At 33.0% G+C, this 27,396-nt stretch overlaps 1 long non-coding RNA gene across 1 annotated transcript; it reads left to right on the top strand.

Moving 5' to 3' along the window:
• The first annotated feature begins 507 nt into the window (after positions 1 to 507).
• Positions 508 to 27,396, top strand: LOC143646166 (uncharacterized). The gene is made up of 3 exons (XR_013157354.1): positions 508 to 559; positions 25,205 to 25,275; positions 27,294 to 27,396. It is a non-coding gene; the product is annotated as an uncharacterized LOC143646166 (long non-coding RNA).

The following is a 27,396-nucleotide window of genomic DNA, read 5'->3' as shown; positions in this document are numbered from 1 at the left end:
GATGATAGAGGGGAATATTTGATATAATAATTTACTTGGTGATATTGTTTAGCTACTTAATCAGCCATAGAATTAATTTAATCATAATTAATTAAAATGACAAATTTACTCCATTTTAAACCATTTCATTTTGTTTGAGTTTTCTTATTATTTGACAATAAGCATCCTAAATAATCCTCTAGGAAGCATCCAAATCTACATTTTCTTCATCATCTCCAAGCTGTTATTGTCCTTCTTACTTAGAGCTCATTGAAGTCCATCAGCTCTACTCCAAGAGCAGAATTATATGATATCTGAGATCAGCACAAAAGGTATTCTAGGTCGTCAGTAATTTTACATGTATGCCCATAATACCAGTATCCATGGAGCTTCGTGGTATCTGGGGGTAGGACTCTCCAGATTTTGATTTCAGAGATATGACCATGGGGACCTATGATACAAAAGCTGATGAAGTTTGATTACTTTTGTATTATGTTGTCATCAGAAAGAACTGCATCTATGAATTGGGCAAGGCAACTCTAGTAGCCTGACCAGACACGTGTTGGTATCCTACTCATAGGTAAAAACATAACAGTAATACATACCTAGCTTCATCCATATGAGGGCTTGCCTGGTATCTATTCTCATATGTTTTCATGTATATTGGTTTTTTGTCAATAGTTTACTCAACTCCAAATTTACTGTCATGATCCCTTTATCAGACGTATTTGATTTTCTGCAAGAATCTAGAAATTCATTTGATTTTTGTATATTAACATGTATTAAGTAAAATTGTTAAGTTCATTTACTATTTCTAACAGTTGTTTGATTAAGGAAAAAAAAAATCTCCTTTTTTACCTGAGACCTAATTCTGCCTAGGAAAACATTGAGTACAGCCTTATTTTCTTTTACTGAATGCTAAAAGGGGTAATTCCTTATATTTGATGTAAAAATAACTTAATAGACAGGAGTAATCATTTCTTAGTGTTCTTTTCCCTGAGAAATTATGATTCAACCTACATTAAAGCATTCCTTTATTTTCTCATCAATTTCTTCATTAATTCTGCCAAACACTTGTACCCATCATCCAAGTGTTGTATCATTTTTAGAATAAGGAAACCAAATAATAGTAGTAGGCCCAATTTAAGGATATAGCATAAACAAATAAAATATCTGTGTCTTCCTTTAATAACAGAGTTTTCATTAAATAAATTATAGAAAGAATCACTTGGAACTAAAATTAATTGATCTACTCAGGCACTATGTTGTATATTTGTTGTGTACACACATGACAAGCTCTAGGATATGTTTCAAGTAGCTAAACAAAAATTTTCTTTTTCTGAAAAAAATAATTAGGTAAAGTTAAAGGATTTAAGGAAATTGTATTTAATTATGCTATTTTCTTTATTATGAGTTCAAAGCAGTTTATTGTGTTTGGGGCAGTCATTCATAATTGGTGGCAGACCATGTGAAATCATTTTGAGATATAGCCCTCTTCCTATATGAAATAAACTACATATTGCATAGATTTGAAAATTTCTGAATATGTTTAAAATAATTGTAGGAAATTTTAAAATAAGTTATAAAATTTTACAGATTTCAGCTATTGTTAATCATTTCAGATTTAGCTGAATTTAAAGTTAACTTGTTGGGGTATTTTTTTCTTTATTTCTTCCAACTTTAATCATTTTATTACAGACAATAAAATTTCAGTATGATATTTTTATACTTCAGACAAGTCACCATATTTCTGCTATAGCATATTTCAAGACAAAGTCAAATCAAACGTGCTTCTGTCAGTTTCTAAATCTGGGACACGACATGAGGCTTCTTTTTCTTCCATAATACTTCTAGTATTTGATTGTTTCCTTGAAAGTATAAAATAATTTTAAAATCTTTGAAAATTACCTGCACAATTCAAAGTATAGGATTCTTCTTTCTGTAGAAAACAACTTTTATTCCATTGCTTGACTGATTATTATTAGCTAGTATACTTCTTTTTTGTGGGCTGATTGACTGTCTTGGCATATTCTCCTTTAAGTAGAGCCAGTGCTATCTGGGTGTACAGTTTGTGAAACACTTACCCATCAGGGCTTTCCTAGGTTCTACACTTTATTTGCTTTGGCAATGTTATATTTCCTAAAATTCAAAATGTATATAATGGGCTAAATTTTATGGGTTTGTATTCTTTTTCAGTTCTGATTTTGTGTCTCATGTGGCAAAACTAGACAATCGGTCCACATGCTTCCAATCAAACTTAAATTAATGAATTGAATGCTACATCATGTTGAATATTTAAAACAATGCATTAGTTAAATTTCCTTATATTGCAAATTTGATCACATTTTATTCTATGTTAAAAATATTCTTCTGTTTATAATATGAGGTTGTTGTTGTCCATAATCTCTATATAGTTGGATATCTATTTCATCTTTGGGAGGGTGTTCAGGAAATGTTTTAATTTTCTCTGGCTTCTCAAGAAACTAACATGCAATGAGTCAGCTTAAAAAATGGGAATTTATTAACTTACCCTTTTAAGGCTAAGAGAAAATAAAAATCAAGGAATCATCAAGGGGATACTTTCTTCCCGAAGAAAGTCATATTCTGGGGCTGGTTGCAGTGATCCTTGGTCCTTAGTTTGGCACATGGAAGGCACATGGTAGCCAATACTGGCCTCTCCCTCCTCTTCCTGGTTCTGATTTCAGCTTATGGCTGCTTCCTCTGTGGCTTTCTCTTTGACTAAGCTTCTTTCTGCTTATAGAGGACTCCAGTAATAGGATTAAGACTGATCTTGTGGTACATCTTAACTGAAGTAACTTTTTCAAAACATCCTACTTACAAAGAGTTCACAAACCACGGAAATGTTCTAAGTTTAAGAACATGTTTTTTCTGGGGTACACAATACTCCACACCACCACAGGAAAAGATGATTAACGAACACATTATTCTCCTATCTTTCCTAAAAAATATGTCTTGATATAACAGATAAATAACTATCTCATTTAAAATGCATTGTGGACTTTTAACTTTTATGGATCCATCCTTAAATGGCCAAAAAGGGAATTTTGTATATATTGTTTTTCATATGCTGTAATTGTATATTAAAACTAGAAAAATATAATTTGTGCTATAACAGTTATGCCATGCATATTTAATGCAACATATTGTACAGAAAAACAGTCTTAGTATCCATTTTCTGGAGTCATGACTTCAACAACATTCAGTATATCAAACATAAAAAGAGCACACTCTTTGTGAAGGCTATTACTTGCTGCAGACTATTTACAGATAACAAATGATCACACAATTTAAATATTTAATTGATGTGAGATCAAGAAGTAATCATTAGTGGGATGAATAATTATACACAGATTTTTTGGTAAGCTAATGTAACTTTTATGAATTTATATTTACATAATAGCATTTGATAGTTATTTAAAAATGTCTAATTCTGTAAATATAAGTACATGGACATCAGAATAAAGATTTAGCAAGACTTAATATAATGCATGATTATCATTTCCAATTGTTCCCATTCAAGGGCTTCAACGATTTGGTTGCATAAAGAGATTAGGAAAAATTATGCATTCTCTGGCCAAATAAATGATGATATTTGTGTTATTTTCTCAGAAACAGAGTGGAGAATGAGAGAAATATTAAAATATAGATTGTTTCAATTAGCTCTCTGTTCTTCCTATACTGCAAAGATACTCTGACAATAAATAATGTCACTTTAAACAACACACATGCACACACACACAAACACACACCCAACTAAGGTACTGACTTTCAAAAATATTTTCCTTCTAAATTCATCAATTTATTCTCAAACATATTTACTTATTTATTTAAACAATCATAAATTATCTAATTTATTTTTATTAAACTCATAGAAATTTCAGTCTAACAAAACTGCCCATTAATGATTAGTAATTTTCTGTCCATTTTAAAGTATATTAAAGGTTTCAATTTCTTCAGGGACTAAGACATATTTTTAGGATTTTAAATGGCTTCCTTAAGGAATAGGTAGGAAATTGTCATTCAATGACTGCAATAATCCTAATTAGTATGTGTGATATTGACCACTTGATTACTATAGATAATGAATTGTGCTTTTTAATTTAAAATTTAGTTTTCCCATTTGTTAGAAGAATATGATGTAGCAAAGAATTTGTTCCTGTAATCTCCTGTTAGACACAAATATTTATAAATGCGTATTTCAATTCATCCTTTTTACACAAGCCAAATGTTTTACTGGAACACCTATTGTACTAAACCAATATAAGTATTTAAATAATTTTGTTCAACAAGTATGCTACAGTATTACCTTCTAAAAAGATTCTTCATGTTTTATTGAAATTAATATGTATATAAGTATGTATTCTTATTATAAGAACTTATTTCCATTTTCCCTGACAAATAGTTTCCAAAATTATAAATTCCATGTATACATGAGATTATTTTATCAACTGAATTTAGGATTTCCCCCCAATATTTTCATTTTCCATTTTGTAACTTTTATTAATTTTTTCCTTCCTCCTATTCCTTCATGCCATAAAAGTTGGGATAATTTTAAAAATCTCTTTCACTTTTACCGTTCATCATAAACTATTCAATTTATTCTCGGTAATATTCTCCTACAGATTTGTTGAAGATATTTGTGATACTAAAGCATGGTACCATTAAAAAGGACAGTCAGACAAAGTAGAAAATTAATCAGAGAAAAATAATCTCTTTTGGAAATTAATTTCTAAGAGCAGAAATAATGACAATAACTTTAAAAACTCATTTGAATGTTTGGAAGATAAAGTTGAAGAAATAACATGGAAACTCAAAAATGTGGAGACTAGAAGATAAAAGAAAAGACCAATTGAACAGATTCAGCATAAATATTTCTATTGTTCTCAAGGAGAAAATAGGGTAGTAAATCTTCAATAAGATAATTGAAATATCTCAAAATCAAAAACTATTTTCCAGATATAAAGAGCTCACTGAGGCCCTAGTACAGTGCATGAATGGAGATTTTTATTAAGTCAGGACTTCCTGAAATCTTAGAAAACTGGAGAGAAAAAAAAAACCCAAAAAGAAATTGAGAAAGAAAAAAGAGAAAAAGAGAATGGGTTAAAAAAAAAAAAAGGACTCAAAGGAATTTCACAGTTCTGAAGAGTAAAATAATAAGCCAGAAGATAAGCAAGAGAATGGATCAAAGATTTCACCATTTTGAAGATAAATTGTTTCCCCTCTAGATTCTATTGTCATCTAAATCATTGATCATATAACAGAGTGAAATTAAAAGTATTTTCAGACATTCAAGTTATTAAATATTTATTTCTCCAATTATCGTTTTTAAAGAAGAGGGAGGAGACTAAGATGATGACATTAGATTAAGGAAATAAAAAACCCAGCAAGCAAGAGCAGCAGACTAAGTCCCCAGAAGGAGAGAAAAGTGATATCCAGGAATATGCATGGATAACAAGAACAGACCGAAGCAGGTCAGAAGACTTTAGAAGAGGCTTCTTCAAAAAGAAGAAAATAGTTAAACAGCTCATAAAAAGGCGCATCTAAAGGGAAGATTTAGCTTATGACAGTGACACTTAGAAAATTAAAAAAATATATTTGTAAAACATATACTAACTCTGAGTAAAATAAAAGTTTGAAGAAAGCGTTAAGTATGTCTTTTTTTTTTTGCAGCTCAATTGTTAATGGATAAAATTTACTTATTTACGATAAACTAAACACTCAATATGGACCTCACAATATAATGATATATTCATTTGTGGAGAATGGCAGATAGGAAATGTGTATCTGTGTGCTGAGACTGGAAGAGTTAAAGTTTCATCAATTTCTCTACTGGAAAGTCAGTAGATAAAGCCTGATGGATGAATTCAAGCATGTTCTATGGAGCTATTGAAGTTAATCACAAAGACTCAGCACTTTAAAATAACACTTTAAAATAAGTTACCTGAGGATGTGAAATAAAACAAGGGAAAATGAAGGGGTCCTGTAGACTGCTTTCTTTCTCTTAACATACCTTATAAACTGGTGCCTGTTTAAATAATTTGGATACATAGCTTAGTTAAATTAAATAATCATGATAAATCAAATAAGAAGGTGCAGAAGATAACATCAGTATTCATATATAAAGGCGTCCATTATTATATCATTTCCCAGAGCAGATTTCCATGGGCAGTGATGAAGATACTAATTAGAATTAAAAACTAATAAAATATTCTAACTTGTACCTAATCTATATGTATAATGAAAAAAAAGATTACTTAATGAGAAATAGAGTTGATAAATTTGAGATCTGAAAATGCTTGTACATTCTTTGATGATACACGGATATTGTATTTAGCCTGTTGTGGTGCTAATAAGACCACTAGAGTGTGATGTGTAAAATTCCCTTTTAAGTATCAAGTGAATCAACATTTAATCTTTTAGATTTAGTTGATTCTCTCCTTTATTCTTTTCACAAAATAAATCAATTTGTCTCAAATAAGACAATGTATTTTTTACAGAGAAAGCTTTGTTTTCTGAATATTTGTTTCTCCTGCTCTGGCTTTTCGATTGGAATAGAGGAAAGTTTTCATTTTACTCTCTTTTTTCTATCAGAAATTGCATACTAAAGCTAGATATTTAGATATATTAGATATTTCTCAGAAATTTAGTAAAATAATATTATATTAAGACAGGATTAAATACAAAACTGCTTAATATCTCATAAGGTAATAGATTTTGAAGGTAGTTATTTTCACCAGGAAGAAATTACTTAAATCTTTACTAGACAGAAATATGCAGACTATTATGCAATTTCACTAGGTTTACATCCTCTTTTCAATCATTCTGCCATCACTGACTTAAGTTTCCATCATGAAGGTTTAGGAAGCTAAGAATATTGATGATTTACTACTTCTCTGATCACTTTTTCAGCCTTTTTTAACAGTTGCTAAGTGGGGTAATACTGGTTTTCATAGCTTCAGAACTCTAACTCTGAGTCTCAGATGTCACCTAAGTATCCCAAATTTCAGGGAATGATGAAGTTATATACAAATAGCTCAGTGTCTTAGAATTTGAAAATATGTGACAGCTGTAAGAGCTTACAATCAAGGAAACTTTACAATAGGCCCCAGCCTGATAGCCAATGTGCTCAACTTCATTCTCCAAGTTTGTATAATATAATTATTCTGTATGAGTGAGGCATTATATTTGACCTTCTATTTCTGACATTTCATTCAACATGCTGCCCTTAAGTTTCATTCAACTAGTTTACATATCTCACACCTTCATTCCTTCTGTCATGGTCAGGTTCATGTGTCAACTTGGTAGGTGGTGGTACCTGTTTGTCTGGTTGGGCAAGTGCTGGCCTGTCTGTTGCTATGAGGACGTATCAGAGAATTAAATCATGATCATGTTGGCTACATCCACAACTGATTCCATTTGTATTCAGCCAAGGAGAGTATCTTCTGCAATGTCTTCTGCTTAATCTAATCACCGGAACCTTTTTAAGGAGGATTCAGAAGAGACAGGTTCTCTTCCTGCCTCAGCTGGTGAGCCTCTCCTGTGGAGTTTGTGCAGACCCTCCATTGGAGTCATCAGCTTCACAGCCTGCCCTGCAGATTTTGGACTCTACAATCCCATGGTTACTTTTATAAATTTTATATTTATGAATATTTCCTGCTGATTCTGTTTCTCTAGAGACCCCTACCTAATACAACTTGTACCAGGAGTGAAGCTGCAGCTACTCTAGGAGAGGAAGCAAGCCAGAAACACCTGAAAGGACAGCTGAGACGGAGGGTTGGGGTTGGAGGGTCTCAGGGCTCTGCTTCTTCTACAGAAACTTGCTTACATAATCTGGTCTGAACCAACCTCTCCAAAATCCCACCACTCCCTTCTTAAAATATAAGCTTCTGCCTAATTGGACAGCTCATAGTTCTCTTTTATGTAAATTTCCTCCAGCATTAAATTCCCAAATGCTTCTTTTGGTAGCCTTGGTAATTTAACAGAAAAAATGTTTAAGTGCTGCAAAAGAAGAGAAGACAATGAAATAATTATTTTTTATAATTCTTTTCATAATTAAGATAGGAATAAATTGATAGAATTTACTAATGAAAATAAGTATCTATTTTTTAAATAAAGAAATATACATGCTATCTTTCAGTATTTTAGCTGTCTATGCATCTACATTTGAAGGTTAGGACTAAGGATTTTAAAATTCAACTAGAAAATCTTTCAATTACCCTTATTTTGCACTTGGAGCTCCTAATATACTTCAACTCAACATGCTTATATGTACCCTAGATGTTTTAATCCTAATCCCATTTTGTAAAGGCAGACCTTTCTTCTAATCCCTATTCACTATTGCATGTTTGAAACTGTAATTAGATCATCTCCCTGGAGATGTGATTTAATCAAGAGTGGTTGTTACGATGGATTAAGTAGAGGCATGTCTCCACCCATTTGGGTGGGTTTTGATTAGTTTCTGAAGTCCTATAAAAGTGGAAACATTTTGAACAGTGAAAAAGATTCAGAGAGAGCAGAGCAGAATGACATTGCCATGAGAAGCAGAGTCCCGCAGCCAGTGACCTTTGGAGATGAAGAAGAAAAATGCCACCTAGTAAGCTTCATCAAACAGGAAGCCAGGAGAGAAAGCCAGCAGATGATGCCATGTTCACCACTTCCAGGTGAGAGAGGAACCATGACTGTGTTCACCATGTGCCTTTCTAGATGAGAGAGAAACCCAGACTGTTTTCACCATGTGCCTTCTCACTTGAGTGAGAAACCCTGAACTTCATCTGCCTTCTTGAATCAAGGTATATTTTTCTGGATGCCTTAGATTGGACATTTTTATAAACTCGTCTTAGTTGGGACATTTTCTCAGACTTAGAACTGTAAACAAGCAACTTATTAAATTTTCCTTTTAAAAAGCCATTCCATTTCTGGTATATTGCATTCCGGCAGCTAGCAAACAAAAACACCTTCTTACAATGGCTCAGTAGTCTGCTGTATGTAAACCTACAAATCCCTCTTCTATTCCTCAGTCGTTGTACCTTTAGGCCACCTCCATCCACTGGGAATCATGAACATTGCAGCCATAAACACCAGTGTGCATGTTCCACCCCTTGCCTACTGTGGGACTACCACAGTCCCCTCTGGAGGAACTGCACCTTTCAGCTTCCCTACCAAAAGTGAACAGGTGCATCTCTTTCTCCACATTTTCTTTAGTACTTGTTTCTCTATGTTCATTTTTAAACAGTTTTATTCACATATCATACAATCTGATCTAAGTAAATACCCATGCCTTTGCTACCATAATGTATATGAAGACATTTCTTTTTCTCCTGCAAAGAATTCATACCCCTCCCCCATATTCCCCACTTGTTGACACTTAGTTTTGCCATAATGCCTTTTGTTACATTCAGTGGAAGCTTATTACAATGTTACTGTTGACTACAAACCTTAGCTTACATTGATTATAATTTTCCCTGTATACCATCCCATTTTCAGCACCTTGCCATGTTCACATTTATTTGTTCTCCTCATGCAAAAATGTTTTTATGTTTGTACATTTAATCACCATCACTGACCACTTTAGATTTTGCAAAGTTATATAGTCAAAATTTTACCTATTTTTCCTTCTAGTGTCATACATGCCCCTAATCTTCCTCTTTCAATTGTATTCACACTCATCTTTGTTCAGTGTACTTACAATATTGTGCTACCACGAGAGAATATTGTGCTACCCATTTCTGGATCTATACAATCAATCTTATTGAATATGCTGTACTCCTTTCGCATCAAATTTCCCATCTCTACCCTTTTTATATCCCTTGATATCCTATGTTCTCAACTTCAAATCTCAAAGTTTGCTCATCAATGTTAGTTCATATCAGTGAGACCACACTATTTTTTCTTTTGTTTCTAGGTAATTTCACTCAATGTAATATCTTTAAGGTCCATTCACATTGTTACATGGTTCATGAGTTTATTCTGCCACAAAGCTGCATAATATCCCATTATATATAATGAATACTTGTTTGTATGTGAGCTTATGGGCTATTTTCATCTCTTGGGAATTATGAATAATGCAGCAATAAATATTGGTGTGCAAATGTCCATTTGTTTCCTTGCCTTCAGTTTCTCTGACTATATACCTGGTAATAGGATTGCTGGATCATATAGAAATTCTATACTTAACTTCCTGAGAAACTAGCAAACTGCCTTCCAGAGTGGTTGTACCATTTTACATTCCTGCTAACAGTGGGCCAATGTGTCTCTTTCTCAATGTCCTCTCCAGTAATTGCTATTTTCTGTTTTTTTTTTTCTTTTTTTATGATGGCTGATCTAGTGGTGTGAGGTGATAGCTCATTGTGGCTCCATTTGCATTTCCCTAATCACCAGTAAAGTTGAACATCTTTTCATGTATTTGTATTTCCTCTTCTGAAAAGTGTCTGTTCATGTTTTTTGCCCATTTTTAAATTAGGTTGTTTGTCTTTTTATGGTTTAGTTGTAGAATCTCTTTATATATTCTGGATATTAAACACTTATCTTTTATGTGGTTTCCAAATACTGTCTCCCATTGACTAGCCTACCTTCTTACTTTCCTGACAAAGTTCTTTGAAGCACAGAAGTGTTTAATTTTGAGGAAATCCAGTTTATCTATTTCATTGCTCATGCTTTGGGTGTAAGCTCTAAGAAATCATCTAGCAAAATATTTATGAGATATTTCCATATACTTTCTTCTAAAAGCTTTATGGCCTCAGCTCTACTGTTTAGGTCTTTGATCCATTTTGAGTTAATTTTTGTATAGTGTGTGAGATATGGATTTTCTCTCTTTTTTTGCAAATGGATATCCATTTATTGAAGAGACTCCTCTGTCCCAGGTGTGTTGGCTTAATCACCTTGTTACAGAACAAATGTCAATAGATGAGAAGTTCTATTTCTGAACATTCTATTTGATTCCATTGGTCAGTATATCTATCTTCATGCCAGTAACATGCTATTTTGACCACTCTAATTTCGTAATTTGCTTTGAGATCAGAAAGTGTGAGGCCTCCACTTCATTTTTCTTTCTCAAGATATTTTTAGCTATTCAGAGCACCCCTCTTCCAAATAAATTTGGCTGATTTTTCTATTTCTGTAAAGTAAATTGTTGGGATTTTACTTGACATTGTATTGAATCTATAAATCAACTTGAGTAGAATTGACATCTTAACAATAATAGTCTTCCAAACCATGAACACAGCATGCCCTTTATTTATTTCTGTCTTCCACGATTTCTTTTAGCAATTTCTTATAGATTTCTGTCTATAATTTTTAGGCATCCTTTGAAAAAATTATTTCTAAATATTTAAATCTTGTGATTGCTATTGCAAATGTAATTTTTTTTTTCTTATTTCCTCCTCAAATTACTCATTGCTTATTTATAGAAACACTACTGATTTTTTGAGTGTTAATCTTGTACCCTGCCACATTGCCATAATCATTTTTTAGCTCTGGTAGCTTTCTGTAGATTTATTATTATTATTTTTTTGAATTATTGACATATAGTAACATTTCATTTGAAAGTTTTACCTCTTCCTTTCCAGCTTGGTTTCCTTTTATTTCTTTTTCCTGTCTAGTTGCTCTGACTAGAATTTTCAGCACAATATTGAATAATGATGATGACAGTTGGTATCTTGTCTTGTTCTTGATCTTAAAGCTTTCAGTTTTTCCCCATTGAGGATGATGTTAGTTGTGGATTTTTCATTTATTCCCTTTATCATGTTGAGGAAGTTCCCTTCTATTCCTGTCATTTGAAGTGTTTTCATCAAAAAAGAATGCAGAATTTTATCAAATGCCTTTTCTGCATCAATCAAGATGATCATGTGCTTTTTCTGCTTTGACTTATTGTAATACAATAATTGATTTTCTAGTGTTAAGCCAGGTTTGCATACCTAGAATAAATCCTACTTGGCTATAGTGTATAATTCTTTCATTGTGCTGTTGGACTGGTTTACAACTATTTTGTTGAGAATCTTTGCATCTACATGGATTAGAGATATTGGTCTGTAATTTTCTTTTCGTGTAGTATCTTTGTCTGGCTTTGGTATTACGGTGGTGGTGGCTTCATAGAATGAATTAGGTAGCTTTCTCTCCTCTTCAAATTTTTTGAAGAGCTTGAGCATGATTGGTACTAATTTTTTCTTGAATGTTTGATAGAATTTACATGTGAAGCCATCTGTTTCTGGACTTTGCTTTTGGAGAGCTTCATGATGATTGACTCAATCCTTTTACTTGTGATTGGTTTGTTGAGGCTGTCTGTTCTTGAATCGATGTTGGTTGTTCATGCTTCTCTAGGAAGTTGTCTATTTCATCTGTATTGTCTAGTTTATTAGCATATAGTTGCTCGTAGTATCCTCTCATTAATTCCTTTATTTCTGTGAGGTCAGTAGTTATGTCTCCCTTTTCATTTCTTACTTTATTTATTTGCATTCCCTGTCTTTTTTTTTCTGTCAGCCTAGCTAAGGGTCCATTGATTTTATTGATCTTCTCAAAGAACAAACTTCTGGTGTTGTTGATTTTCTTGACAACTTTCATATTCTCAATATCATTTATTTCTGCTGTAACCCTCATTATTTTTTCCTTTGTTTTGCTTTGGGATAATTTTTCTATTCTTTCTCTAGTTCTTCAAAGTGAACAGTTAATTCTTCAATTTTTGCTCATTCTTTATTATAATATAGACAAAGGCAATAAACTTCCCTCTCAGCACCACCTTTGCTGCATTCCATACATTTTGATATATTATGTTTTCCTTTTCATTTGTCTGAAGATATTAACGGATTTCTCTTGTAATTTCTTCCTAGAACCATCATCTGCCTGTAATTTATTTCTGACTTCATTCCATTATAACCCAAAAAAGTACTTCGTATAATTTCAATCTTTTCAAATTTATTGGCACTTGCTTTGTGACCCAGCATATGTTCTCTCTTTGAGTATGAACTAAGAGCACTTGAGAAAAAAATGTATCCTGATGTTGTGGGGTATAATTTCTATAAATTTCTCTTACATCTAGTTCATTTATCATATTATTTCAAAATCTCTGTTTCCAAACCGTTCCTTGGCTAGACATGCTATCCATTAATGAGAACAGGGAATTGAAGTCTTCAGCTATTGTGGTAGATGTATCTACTTCTGCCTTCAGTGTTGTCAGTCTTTGCTCAAGTATTTTTGAGCACTCTAGCTTGGTGCATAAATATTTATGACTGTTATGTAATCTTGTTGTATTGTTTATTTTGTTAGCATACAGTGTCCTTCTTTGTCTCTTTTAAATGTTTTATATTTGAAGTCTAATTCATCAGATATTAGTATAGCTTCCCCTGATCTTTTCTGATTGTTGTTTGCATGAAATAGCTTTTTCCAACCTTTCACTTTCAACATATTTGTTGTTAGGTCTAAAGTAAATCTCCTATAGACAGCATATAGATGGATCCTGTTTTTAATCAATTCTCCTAGTCTATGTTTTTGATTGGGGAGTTTAATCCTTTAATATTTAATATTATTACTGTAAAGCAGTACTTTTTCCTGCCATTTTGTTTTTTTGATTTTATATGTTATATCTATTTTTCTTCTCTTTTTTATGTTTACTGACAGTCTTCATTTCTACACTCTTCTCAGACCTCTCTCTCCTGTTTTTTCCTATATGCCTGTAGTGTTCCCTTTAATATTTCTTATACAGCCAGTCTTTTAATCACAAATTCTCTCAGGGACTGTTTGTCTGAAAAATTTTTTAATCTACCCCTCCTTTCTGAAGGACATTTTTGAAGAGTATTTAATTATTGGTTGGCAGTTTTTGTCTTTCAGAATCTTAAATATATCATACTACCTCCGTCTTGCCTCCATGGTTTGTGATGAGAAATTCACACATAGTCTTATTGAGTGTTCCTTGTATGTGATGGATTGCCATTTTATTTATTTATTTATTTTTGCCTGGGTAGGCACCAGAAATAGAACCTGAGTCTCCAGCATGGCAGGTGAGAATTTTGCCACTGAGCCACTGTTGCACTGCCTTGGATTGCTATTTTTTTATTTTTTGATGCCTTCAAAGTTCTCTCCTTGTCTTTGACATTTAGCAATATGATTAGTAAGTGTCTTGGAGTAAGTCTATTTGGATCTATTCTGTTTAAGGTGTGCTACATTTCTTGGATCTGTAATTTTATGTCTCTCATAAGAGATGGGGAATTTTCAGTGATTATTTCATCAATTAGTCTTGTTCCTTCCTTTTCCTTTCTCTTCTCCTTCTGGGACAACCATAACATGTGTATTCATGCACTTCATGCTATCATTCAATTTCCTGAGTCCCTGTTCATATATTTTCCATTCTTTTGTGAGTTAGATTTTAGATGTCCAGTCCTCTAGTACACTAACCCTTTCTTCTGCATCCTCAAAGCTTTTGTTGTAGTTCACCATTGTTTTTTCCATCTCTTCTAATGTGACTTTCATTCCCACAAGTTCTGAATTTTTTTCAAACTTTTGAACTCTTCTTTATTTTCACACAATGTCTTCTTTATCTCCTCCCTCAATTCATTGATTTTAATTTTGATGAGATTTTGCATGTCTGTTAAAATATCTTGAACTAGTTTATTCAACTCCTGTATCTAATTTGAAGTGTTGGTTTGTACCTTTGGCTGGTCTATATCTTCGATTTTCCTAGTGTAGCTCATTACTTTTTTCTGGTGTCTAGGCATTTGATTTCCTTAATTTTCTTTATTCTGGATGTTGTTTTCACTCTTTTACGGAGTTTCCTTGTTGGTTGGCTTTGTTCTCTATCTGTTTTTTGGCTTTCCGTTCAACTTATGCTATGCCTCTAGCCTATATTCTGTGTAACTGTTCTGAATTTTTCAGTTCTTGTTTTTCTGTTTCTTGCCCTAGCTATGTGTAGACTTTTTATTTTTTGAGGAAGGTCTCCTCAGATATTATCAACCCCATTTAGACTTTCCAGACTAGACAAACCCATGTCTCAGGAGATGAGAGTACCCAATATCAAGTTTCCTTGAGGTGAGACCTAGCAAGCTGTCCAACTTTCCTATGAAATCTGTAGTCTCTGTGCTGTTCTGTCCTGCCCAGCATTGGTCTTGTCTGCCTGCAATTTTCTACCTCCATAAAGTGATGTATTGCCTTTAATTTTAGCACCCTCTCACTGCCAGTGTAATGATTGAGACTGAGGCAGAGGTAACAGGTAGATATTGATTCCTTCTGTTTTCCAGCCCCTGGGGCCTGAATTTCCTGAAGGAGAGCTGCCAATTGTAGTAGGCCCTGCCCCTTCTTTCTTGGTGAAGATGTGTTCTTTAAGGAATTGCCCCTTTCACCTGTTTACTTTGTCTTTCAGACATGCTTTAATTCTACTCTTGCCAGGATCAGTGCTGGAGCTTGAGAGTGCTTGCAATTCTTTCTAGTGAGCTGTTAAGAAGTTAAAAGGAAAAAAAGAATCCTATTCAGAGCCAGACACCTGCTCTCCATGTTTACCAATCAAGAGCTCGAGTCGCTACCTAAGCTTATGTGTCCCCAGACTCTATCTGCCCCCTCTTCTTAAGGTCCAACCCTTTTCCGGTATTTTGTGTTATCCAACTCAAAAAGCCTCTTGTTTTTAATTTACTTTTTTCCATCAACTCTACTCCTTTCTGCTGGAGCAAAAATTCCTGGCTCTTTAGTTGCTCTTATAGGTTTATCTGAACTCAGGACCTACTTTCAGTACTCCATATTTTCTCATTAATTCTGCATTTGGAGCTTGGTTGAGCCCTCAGGGAACCAGGCTGCCATACCCACAGAGGAGAGAATTCAGCCACTATGGCTTGGGAAACTTATGGTTCTATGTGGGATCTCAGTTATTCCACCCTTTCCAGATTGGTTTACAATGTGCATCCAGACATTGATGCCACTGCCCCAGCAGTTGTCCCTTGAAGTTCCCGGCTATTTATTAGTTGCTTGGGAAGATGAACTCAATTTCATATCTCACTATGGTGCCATCCTGCTGTGCTCACTCATATGCATTCTTTTATTTATTTTTTTAACTTTTTTTGGTGAAATTTAGCATATATACAAAAAAGCAATAAATTTCCAGGAACATTTAAACAAGTAGTTATAGAACAGATTTTAAAGTTTGGTTTGGGTTACAGTTCCATGGTTTTTTGTTTTTTCTTCCAGCTGCTACTCAACACTGGAGACCAAAATAAATATCAATATAAGGTTCAGCAGTCATACTCATCCTCTCTTTCCTGCTATATCCCTTCTTCTCTTTTTTTTTCTTTTTTGTGAAAAATAACATATATACAGAAAAAAATTTATCAAGTGCATCACAACAATTAGTTATAGAACAGATTTCAGTTTGGTATGGCTATAAATCCACAATTTTGGTTTTTTATTTCTAGCTGCTCTATTATACTGGAGACTAAAAGGAATATCAATATAGTGATTCAGCACTCATGCTCATTTATTAAACCTAAGCTTTTCTATATAACTCCTCCATCCCTTTGATTTTTCTCCCACTTTTAAGAAATATTTGGGCTATGCTCATTTAACTTTCATTTTGTAAGGAACTGTCAATAATTCTAGGATGGGGGATGGAACTACTTGATGTTCTGGGAGTGCTTACCCCTCTGCATTTCACGACTTATCTGGTCCAAGTTACAGGTTTTGGAATGTTATCCTAGTGCATGAATAAGATTCTTTGTCGAATCTTATACAACGTCCTAGATATTCTTTAGGATGGGCAGGAAAGGTTTTGGTTGGAGTTCGGTAAGTTAGGATAAGTAGCAATGTCTAACTGAATCTTGTTTAAGAGTAACCTCCACAGTAGCCTTTCGACTCTATTTGAGATCTCTCAGCTACTGATACCTTATTTGTTATACTTCTTTCCCCCCTTTTGGTCAGGATGGCATTGTTGATCCCACAGTACCAAGTCAAGATTCATTCAGGGATGAAGTTTCCTTGGCAACATGAGAGATGACCCCCAACAATGAACATAGCCCTGGCACCATGGGATCATATGTGTTCTTTTGTTTATTTTTGTTTTGTTTTTGCCTGGACAGGTAGGGGGCATTGAATACGGAATTCCGGCCTGGTAGGTGAGAGAATTCTGCCTGCTGAACCACCATGGCCCGCCACACATGCGCTCTTAATAAACTTTCTACTGCTTACTTGAAATGTGCTGTGCCCTTGAATTCTTTCCCATGACATGTTCAAGAACCTGGAAACTAAATGAAGAGAAAACATGCATAAAAAATTATATACAGTGAAATAAGAAAGTATCTCTCTAATGCAGGTTTTGTGCCATGCTTTTTGTTGTTGTTGACATTGTTGCATGGTCCAGGAATCAAACCTGGGCCCCCCGCATGAAAGGTGAACATTCTACCACTGAACCATCTGTGAGCTCTAGCTCCATGCTTTTAATCCTCGACATCTTTATTGGTTATAAATTATTATTCCCATTTTTATAATGAAGAAGCATGGGATCAGCAAATTGAAATCACTGATCCAAGTCATAATGAAACTAGATGCCCAGCAAGTAATTCAAGGTAGCTCTGACAACAGATCCACTTGTTTTTCCAATATGCTATAATTTTTGAAGGACCTGGTGATTTATGTTGTAAATGTAGCATGTAGGTAGAAGAAGAAATTCCTTGTTTTAATTTATTTTTTTTATGCTGCATGGTGGAGTCACATTGCATTCTTTTTCTATGTGACTATTCCATTATTGCTGCACCATTCGTTGAATTTTTTTAGGGGAAGGGGGAATGCATGGTCTAGGAATCAAACCCAGGTCTCTTGCAAGGCAGGTGAGAATTCTACCAGTGAATTACATCTGCACCCTCTTCTTTTCATTTTTTTTGCCCAGTGTTTTTTAACCTAGGAGAAACAAACAAAAACAACAATAGTATAAAACATAACTGCACAGAAAGTAGGAAGCCTATATAGATATTATAACATATCTCAGGGTTCAATTTTTAGTAATATATACAATAACTATATTCCTACCAAATAGCTTTGCTACACTTTTTACATGAATTAAGTTTAAAATGTAGATATATGGACCCATTATTTTTATTGAGTAAAATCAGCATGTATGAGAGTTTTTAAAAATATTTCGGGCTGTGTGATGGTGACTCAGTGGCAGAATTCTCGCCTGCCAAGCTGGAGACCCAGTTTGATTCCTGGTGCCTGCCCATGCAATAAATAAATAAATAAATAAATAAATAAATAAATAAATAATACGAAAAATAAAATTCTTCATTCAACACTAAAAAATGGCCATTTTTCATTTAAATACTTGATCACTAATTTCAATATCCTTTTAGAATAAATTGCACCATTTCAATTTTTTAAGAAAAACATTTTACTTCATTTATGACAATTTGAGGAATAATCTATTTTATGTTTCAAATCTGTACCCATACAATCTCATTTTAACATACTTTTAATACTATTGTAAAGCAATTAACACCTTTTCGGAGTCTTTGAGGGGACTTCCAATGAATGAAATCCTGCTACCACATCCAGTTTCTAAACAATTGAAAAAGCATATGGAGAATGAAAGGTCATGTATCAATGTTGGAGAATATAACTTTCTGTAAAAAACCAAGGTTCTGTTAAGAGAATGCCAGAATTGGCAGATTCATCCCATTCCTACATCTCTTGAACTTAGACTGTCTTCTCTGGTAGGGAGTCTTGGAGAATGGAGACATAAAGAACTCATGCTAACTACAGCCAACTCCCGCATTTCCACAGACAAGTAATTTATCTTCCTATTCACAATTGCCTGATGGGAGCTTTGGAAATATTTCTTTCAATGGAAATGAAGAGTTGTGAAATGATAGGCATTTCCCTTTAACATATTAATTCTTTATTGATTTGTGTTTTTTTGAAATGTAAGCATCATAAGCTGCATGTCATATACCTGACAAAAACTGTGAGTTGAATCTTCTATAGTAAGAGTTATAAGTAAAGCCAAGGATTAATTAAGAAGTAATCTATAGTAAACCACTGAATGAAACATAATCTCCCCAAACCATATATAATTTCAGAGTTAAGAGTTTGGGTCTTCTTTTACTCTTCCTTACTGTGGATTCTCTTTTTCATGAAATATATATATATATATTTCATTAAAAATTTTTCTCCAAGTAAACTGTGTGTGGAAAACATTTTATTTTGGTTGCATATGTATGGTTAGAACTGTTAAGATGTTCTTAAATGATCTTTGCAAAACTACTCAAATAATTTTTTAATGAAGAGAAGTAGAAGAAGAACCATCACTATTTATTTAATTTTTTTCTGACATATTTTCTCTGGCCTGCTGTTAGTTATTGTATTTCCATGGAGATTCCTTTTCTTTTACTGAATTCAAGAGGTACAGAGTTGATATCACATACATAGTCATGACTTCCAATACTTAGATATTAAGACTTCCAATAATTTTACAGAGTGAATGCAAATTATTTTAAATAATACACTTAAAATAAATGTTATGAATTCTCAGAGGGATAATATTTTAGTCACCACTTACTACCAAAATTGGAGACTAAGAATTTTTCTTACAAATATCTGGGGGTGCAGCAGATTTATATACTAACTGGTTAGAAATTTGGAGTTTCAGTTTTTTTGTGAGTTAACTTCAGTTCGATTTTTCATCTTTGCTAACTGCCTTAGTTCACTTAAGACTAAGAAATTAAAACAATTTTTTTTCTATTTGCAAATGTCTTTTATGAAAAGGCCAGAATTGAGAATTTAAATTTCATTTGGTTTGAATATTTAAATATTCGTTACTCTTTTACTCACCTCATTAATTCATTATTTGCCTTTAAAGGAATTAAAAAAAAACTCTTTAATTTTTGATATTTTTTCATTTGTTTTTTTTTCAATGAGAGGGTCAATTAAAGCACTTTGCTGGAAAATCTTAATTTTTAAAAATTATGATTACACATTTTCTAAATATTAATTTTAGATATCATACCCTTCAGTATGACATTCCCTCCATAAGAGTAGTATTTTAAATGTAATTTGTCAATGCCCACTTTATATTAAAATGAGAGGGAATACTTCATTTCAGGTGATACCTCCAAAAATGAGGGAATTATAGTTATTTGTTTCATACTTTCACACGAAGGCTGTAAATGTAATATTCTGGTTGAGTCTTGTTTTGATTCTCCCAGCGATCCATATTTCCCAGTTTTCACACTCTTGAGTAGTCACACCACACTATGACAGTGGGCATGTCCATGTGACTGGCTTTGGCAAATGGGACAGTAACAAGAATAATGGAAACAGAGGCTCATTAGAGCTCTCACATTGGACTTATCTTGCATTAGTATTATTTCTCACAACCCAATTGCCATGTAATAAAGAAGATGAAGCTATCACAGAGAGAGACACCACTTTTTCAGAAGAACTGAGGTTTGAAGCCAATAGCCACAAATGAGCTCCCAGCTAATAACCGAGACCAACTTGCCAACCAAATAAAAACGCTTTCCTGGAAGTGTATCCCACAGGCTTAGTCAAAATTTGCCAGCTGAGGCTAAGTAAAGCCATGATCTATCCCACCGAGATCAGCCCACTTTGAAAAATCTTGAGTAATCAGCTTTTAGATTGGATTTGTTACATACAAAAGGTCACTTATACTATTAGTGATAAATAGAGGCTATGACAGATGACTTACCAGTATTAAAAAAGAGAGTCAGTACCTTAAGGAACTTTAGATAGTCTTGAGACAACTAGGCATGGCCACTTATGTCAGAAAAGACATAGATACTTTGATAGCATAATTATTGCTAATCTTGATACCCTAGTCCAGTCACAATTTTTCTTAGCTTCATTACCATCATCTGTAAAATAGGAAAATAATACTAGCAATTAACTTACATGGACATTGTGGGGAATAAATGAAACATATATGTAGAAACAAACCAATCTTAAGACTTGGTACACAGCTAATAGTTTATGATGATGATGTAGATGATACTACATTCAGAAAATATAATTTTTGTGTAGTGGATAAATCTATTGCTCTTTATAGATTTTCTTGAGTTCCATATCATAGAACTTTATTACTCAGAATTTGTATTAAGCAACATTTGCTACAACTAAGCAGAGCAGAGATATTCTGCTTCTTTAGGAGAAAATATTATAAATTAAATTTCTTTTTAAAATTGAGTCATCATTTTCCTGTTTTATATGGCTTTCCATCCAAATTTCTATACCATATTTATGCAGAAAATCACAAATAGATTGATATTTTATTAAGAAATAAAATTTGCATTTACTCTGCCTAGCATCACTAAAGTTTTTTCTTTTATCATTGGGTACCATGACAGACCTATTTTTCCCTATTTTTCTACCCATACAAACCACCCAAGAGCTCCCAGTGAAATTGAACATTCTATGCTTATAATTACATACTCTGGATTCCTTAAAATGTAGTTAAGACATAAATTGGGTGCATTACCAAGATAAATATTCTTTCTTCTCTCACATATTTTCATTGCTGAAAGTAATTTATTTTCCTTAGTTTTAAACTTGGTATTCAGTGACGCCTAGCTTCCATGGTACTCTGTACCATGGAAAAGATCATTGGGAACCATGTAAGTTATTTTTGTCAGGCAGCAAAATATGAATTTACAATATCAAAGCTCCCAGGTTTTTGTGGTAAATTGTTGAGGAACAAATATATTTCTTAATTAGAAATGGACAGCTTGGCACTAATTTGAACTAATCATTGCTTACATTTGCACAAATTTCCATTTCTTCCAGCTCCATTATATCATAAAACTACCATGACAATCTTCTCCACAGATATAAAAAGCCAGATCCTTGCCTGTGGCAGACTTAAAATAACAGCTGGGTATTTAAAAATGCAAAGGGGACTTGAAGAGATGTTAGTTTTTACCAAAGTGTCCAAAATGGAAAGAATGCTGAGAGGAATGGTCTGTTTATTGTTATGATACCGAATTTATTACATGGTGATTATTTATCTTGCAGATGTTTGTTACATCTGTACCCACATTTTGATTAAAGAAATTAATGATATATATATATATATATATATGTGTATATATATTTATGTATATATATATATGTGTATATATATATATATGTATATATATATATATATTTTTTTTAAGTTATTTTGAAATAGTTTTAAGCTTAGAGTTTATGGTTTCAGTGAAAACTCCTCCTAAGTAGTAATATTTGTTGAGCCAGGAAGGAGACCAAAGAGCTGCCAGTGGTAAAAGGCATGACTACTAGGAAGTGACACTTCCCAGGGTGAACCCAGGATAGCCTTCAATGTCTATGTGGGGAGGGGTGGCTACCCTCCTAGATGAAGGGTGTCCAGTGCAGGAGTATGAGGAACCCAGGACTGCAAGATAGTTAAGATTTCATAAGGAAAAGCAGAGCCATCAGGCTGCCCTAGCAAACAAATGGTCCCTTGTAGGAGCTGCATGGTTGGCCACAGAAGAAACCCTGGCTGCTAAAGCTGTGGAATGCCACCTAAAAGAACTTAATTTACTAAGGACTTGCATTTCCCAGTCAGTTGCCTTTGGGAAGAATCTTCTCCTGTCCATAAGTCCTTAATTAAACTCATGGTTAGGTTCATGCCAGATGTATTGTTTGGTCTTGGGAATAAGTTGGATTGGAACAAGTGGATTAAAAACTAATGGTTAAATGGGCAGTGTGACTCAGTGGCAGAATTCTCACCTGCCAATGCCAGATCCAGGTTCCATTCCAGGTGCCCGCTCATGAAAAAAAAAAAAAAAAAAGAAAGAGTAATGGTTAACTAAAATGGAAATCTATCCATAAAATTGCAAGAGTTAGGTTCCTGGTATGATAAGGATAGCATGTAGTTTACTTTTGTGAAATCATTTATTAATGCTTTATATGTTTATATTATTGCCATATATCCAGGGTGCTCCTTCATTTTAAATCCAGTGCCACTGAAAAATCACTACTTGATGTTTAGCAATGCTGAGGAAAATGCCAGCTGAACAAAGAACTTCTGATTTGCCATTGAATAATATGATTTAATTATTTTAGGGAAGTTTTGAAAGTCATGAAAGGAAATTCTGAAGTGCCTTTATAGATAGTAGTTAGGACTTTGGTGATGGGGGAGAATTAATTATCCTTCTCCTCAAAAAACCCACCCATATGTCATACATTAAGTACAATGTAATGAAATCTTACATTAAATCATGCAGATAACATCCAAAATGCTAAGACACAGAGAGGATATCCTGAAACTTTTCCAGGAAAGGTAAGGCTGTTAAAGTAGAAACAAAGAAGATTTAAACAGAAAAGATTGGTGTAAACAGAGCTCAGAGAACTCAGAACTGTTATGTCTTGAGTGAAGGGTGCATATCTGAGCAGTAGAGTTGCTAGATTAGAGATATGGAAGGATGATTGTATAAGGGCTCATAGGAAGCTATGAAGGGTCTTTCTCTGGCATCAATTTTGAAGTAATATTAGTAGGATTAAAACTACAATAATAACTTGTCACTTTCAAGCAACTGCTAAATAGGAAGTAAAAAAATTGACATGATGCACATTCTGATTACATTTTATTAAAGAAAGATTTAAAACAGAAAGTTAATTCCATAGAATAAGCAATGTATTTGAAAGAGTGCATGATGTCTACATTTTTTCCCTGAAGTCCTGAATCATTACTTCTTTCATTTTCAGGGTTTAAATATTATTGTTATCATATTGATGATTATTAAGAACTATAGCTTCAAAACCTGTGCAATGAAAGTCATGATTTTTTTTTCTATTCTATCAATGCACCACTCAGTTTTGCAAATGACAATACCTTACATTATTACTGAAAACCTTAGCATCATCTTTTCACATTTTTCCAGGTGTAATTCAACCACAGTAAATGGTTAAAAGCAATAGTAAGAGATACATAATTATAAAAAAAGTGGCAATATAATTATACTCATGAATTTCTTTGTGATATGGTTTGCAATATTGATAGCTACTTAATATTCTACTATCTTAAAAACCACATGAAGTCATTCTTTGTCATTCAATAAACATCTCTGCAAGACATCATGAGCATCAGGTATTGTTTTCAGTTGAAGGGTTTCATTCCATCTTTATAGTTAAATTTATTAATTCTTTAATTCCAATTCTTTCTACTTCTTTAAAGGGGCCAATGGATATATTAAATGTTATGCAAAACAAAAAATCCTTTATTATTTCATGTCATCTTTTTGAGAATTGTCTGTAAGTGTTCACTTTTGAAATATAATTCTATGTCATTCAGCATAGTAAGATTCAGGATTTCTCAAACTTTAAGCAAAAAAAGATGAATTTAATGATAAAGATTTATAGTGTTTCTCAGTGTTTTATTTTACTGATATATTTTTGATGACATATGTTGGAAGCTTTCATATCTTAAAATAATGAAAAAGGAAAAAGACATTGTAATAAAATAAGAACACCTGGATTTCATGTTATCAAATGTTTAATAAATGTTTCTCCTCAAGTCCAGAACATATATGCTCAAAACACAGATTAAATGTGTATAGATGTTTTATATTTAGCAAGAGCAAATATGCCTGAAATTCTTAATGAAAATAGAGATGTTGGAACACAAAGACATACTACATTTCATTTTGTTTCCTTAAGACTACCCAAGTGCAATATATTTACTGGCATGTACACTTTGCTTTTTTTAAATATAATTTGCTTTGATTTTCCTTTTCAGAATGTTCTGTGAGATTATTTTTGACTAATTGTAAAATATATAAAGTAAAATAGAAAATTTATTACCTATTTCAATTTGCCCAAAATATTATTAAACATATGGGTATATGTGATATCATATATATAATATAGCATAACGCATTGCAAAAGTTCTGTCTTATTCAATTAAATTAAAGCCCCAAATAAATCTAGATCTACATACAAACATACTTAAAAGATAAACAAGAAACCTATAACTTTAAAATGATAAGCTTTTACAATTTGCTTTATCACTACTTGAAATCACATAAAAATATTTAAGACTTTTATAATATGTTTTCAAGAGCTATACTTACATAAATCAAATTTCCTATAAAATGATAAATATGTCAGAAATACTCATTTTATTCTTGTACAACGATAACATAGTATAAAGAAAATGGTGCTTGAAATTCAGATTTATTCATGGAATTTATTTTTTCTTCTTTTATATAATAACATTAATTACTTTCACTTCTAGACTTGACATAGGAGAGCAACTTGGGGGCAAAAACTTGGAAAAAACATTGACCTCCAAAACCAAAATTGAAGGTAGTAAATGTTGTCACAACTGTTTTCATGACATTCACTTACTTGGGTTTTTTCTCTTCTTGCTTTATGTTCTCATTCATAAATGATAAAAAGTCTGAATATCTGAGAGTAGAAATCTCTTCAATCTTATAACAACTAAAACCATACATGAAAGTAGGGACCTTTTAATAAATGAGAAAGAGATATGTATATCAGGTACATATTAACAGAATCTGTGATATATACAAGGACATACTTTGAACATTAGTTTTCTCACTTGTTGCGTACCCGGAAACTTATCTGGAATCCTTTAGTTAATATCTCATTACAGGATGCACAATGTCTTTACCTCTTTGAGCTCTTTGATCTCGATGTATAATATTGAAATAGGGAATATGAAGAATCAACTGTCATTCTTAGATTTTGGATACTCATGAAACATTATTATGCTCCTCCTTTCTGTGCATGAGGTTGCTTAATGCTTAGGTCATCTTGTACAGTTTCAGAAGATTTCTACCATGTTTTTAAAATTTGCATGACTGTTTTTTTTTTTTTCCTTCTCCAAAATAAATTGCCTTGATAATGATTAGTGCTGTGTTTGGCAACAAATTACTGAGCAGTTAGCTCTTTTAACTGGCCCATTATGAAATTTAAGTCAGGAGTTTAATTATTTAGTAGATCATTGAACTCACTTGTTTCCTCTTTATTCTGGAATACTCTCCCAAAAATTCATTTTACTTTTCATAAGACAGTTGATGAGAATGAAAGCATGGATCTAATATACCTGTAAAAATAACCGATAAGCTTAAAGCACATGTTCAATTAACTCCAGGTGAACAGTATAATTTTTGGAAATACATTTACACAAACCTTTTGCACATCAAGGAAAATCAGGTCAGTGAAAAAAACACATTCTTTCCAAAGATCTGCCAAATAAATTAAAAATAATATTAAATAGAACCTGAGCTCGAACTCAGTGTATATAATATCAGGAGCAAATTCAACCTGGGGAAAATGTGTGCATGTGTGTGCGTGTGTGTGTGTGTACATGTGTATACCAGTTTAGATTTCCTTCTAAGCCTATAGTCTGTAAGTTAATATTTATATTTTATGATATACTGAGTTATTATTAGACGTGATGTGTTTCCAAGAAGGCAGGGTCTATGTTATTATTCTGAAAACAGGAAACATAGATTCGAAAACCAAAGTACAGGAAAAGGTTATTGAGCTAAAGTAGCAGGTGTGCAAAGCAGAACTGAAAAAGTTTCTGCTTAGAGGGCTAGGTTCAGGGAGGTGGTTTATATGGCTATTTTGGACAGAGAGGAGGATATGAGAGGATGGAAGGGGCAAGGAATACATGAGTTGCCCAGGATTTCCCATTTGTATGCCAATACTATTTATTCTAACATCAGTAAGTATTATTATATATTACTTAATATTTATATCCCTGATTTACCATAATATATGCATACAATATTTCATTTTATACAAACCAATGCCATTTACTATTACTTATCATTTTAATTTTAATGATATTCCTTTACTCCCTTAAGATTTCTGATTTTTTAATTTCATTGCTAAAAATACAATATTCCATTTATGGTAAAACACCAGTATTTTTTTGTTGGAAACATCATTAATACCTGGTCAAAATTCCGATTATCTGTAAATTTTATTCGCTTTTACGTAAATATATGGCTGTATTCTACAAGTGTTGAACTGTGGGATACTTTTATAAGTATCTCTAATTGCCACTCATCTCACATCCTCTCCAACAGAAATCCAAGCAGACTATTCTTTACACAATTCTGATTGATGTCATATCTAGCTTTGCAGGTTTAATATGTTAAAATATGCTAGGAGTTTGAAAACTTCTGATCAAAGTAGCTATCAAAATTCAAAATATTACTGTCATTGTTCTTGAAAGGTAAATAGCAAAATCATTCATGGGCTTTGTACACAGCCCTCCAGTTATCGTAATCCTGATCTGCTCTGTGAACCTGGTTTTCCATTGATTAATGCTCTTATCTCTACTGCAGAGTTAATCTTGTGTGGCATCCGAGTTTTCACTTTATCTTCTTTACACAGTTTCCTTCAGGCTCTACAAAATCTGAGTAAACTTTAAAGGAATCACAAAACAGC

This window comes from Tamandua tetradactyla, chromosome 9 (genome assembly GCF_023851605.1).
Source record: "Tamandua tetradactyla isolate mTamTet1 chromosome 9, mTamTet1.pri, whole genome shotgun sequence".
Lineage (NCBI taxonomy): Eukaryota > Metazoa > Chordata > Mammalia > Pilosa > Myrmecophagidae > Tamandua > Tamandua tetradactyla.
The sequence above is the reverse complement of the archived record's forward strand: the minus strand, read 5'-3'. Positions and strand labels throughout refer to the sequence as shown.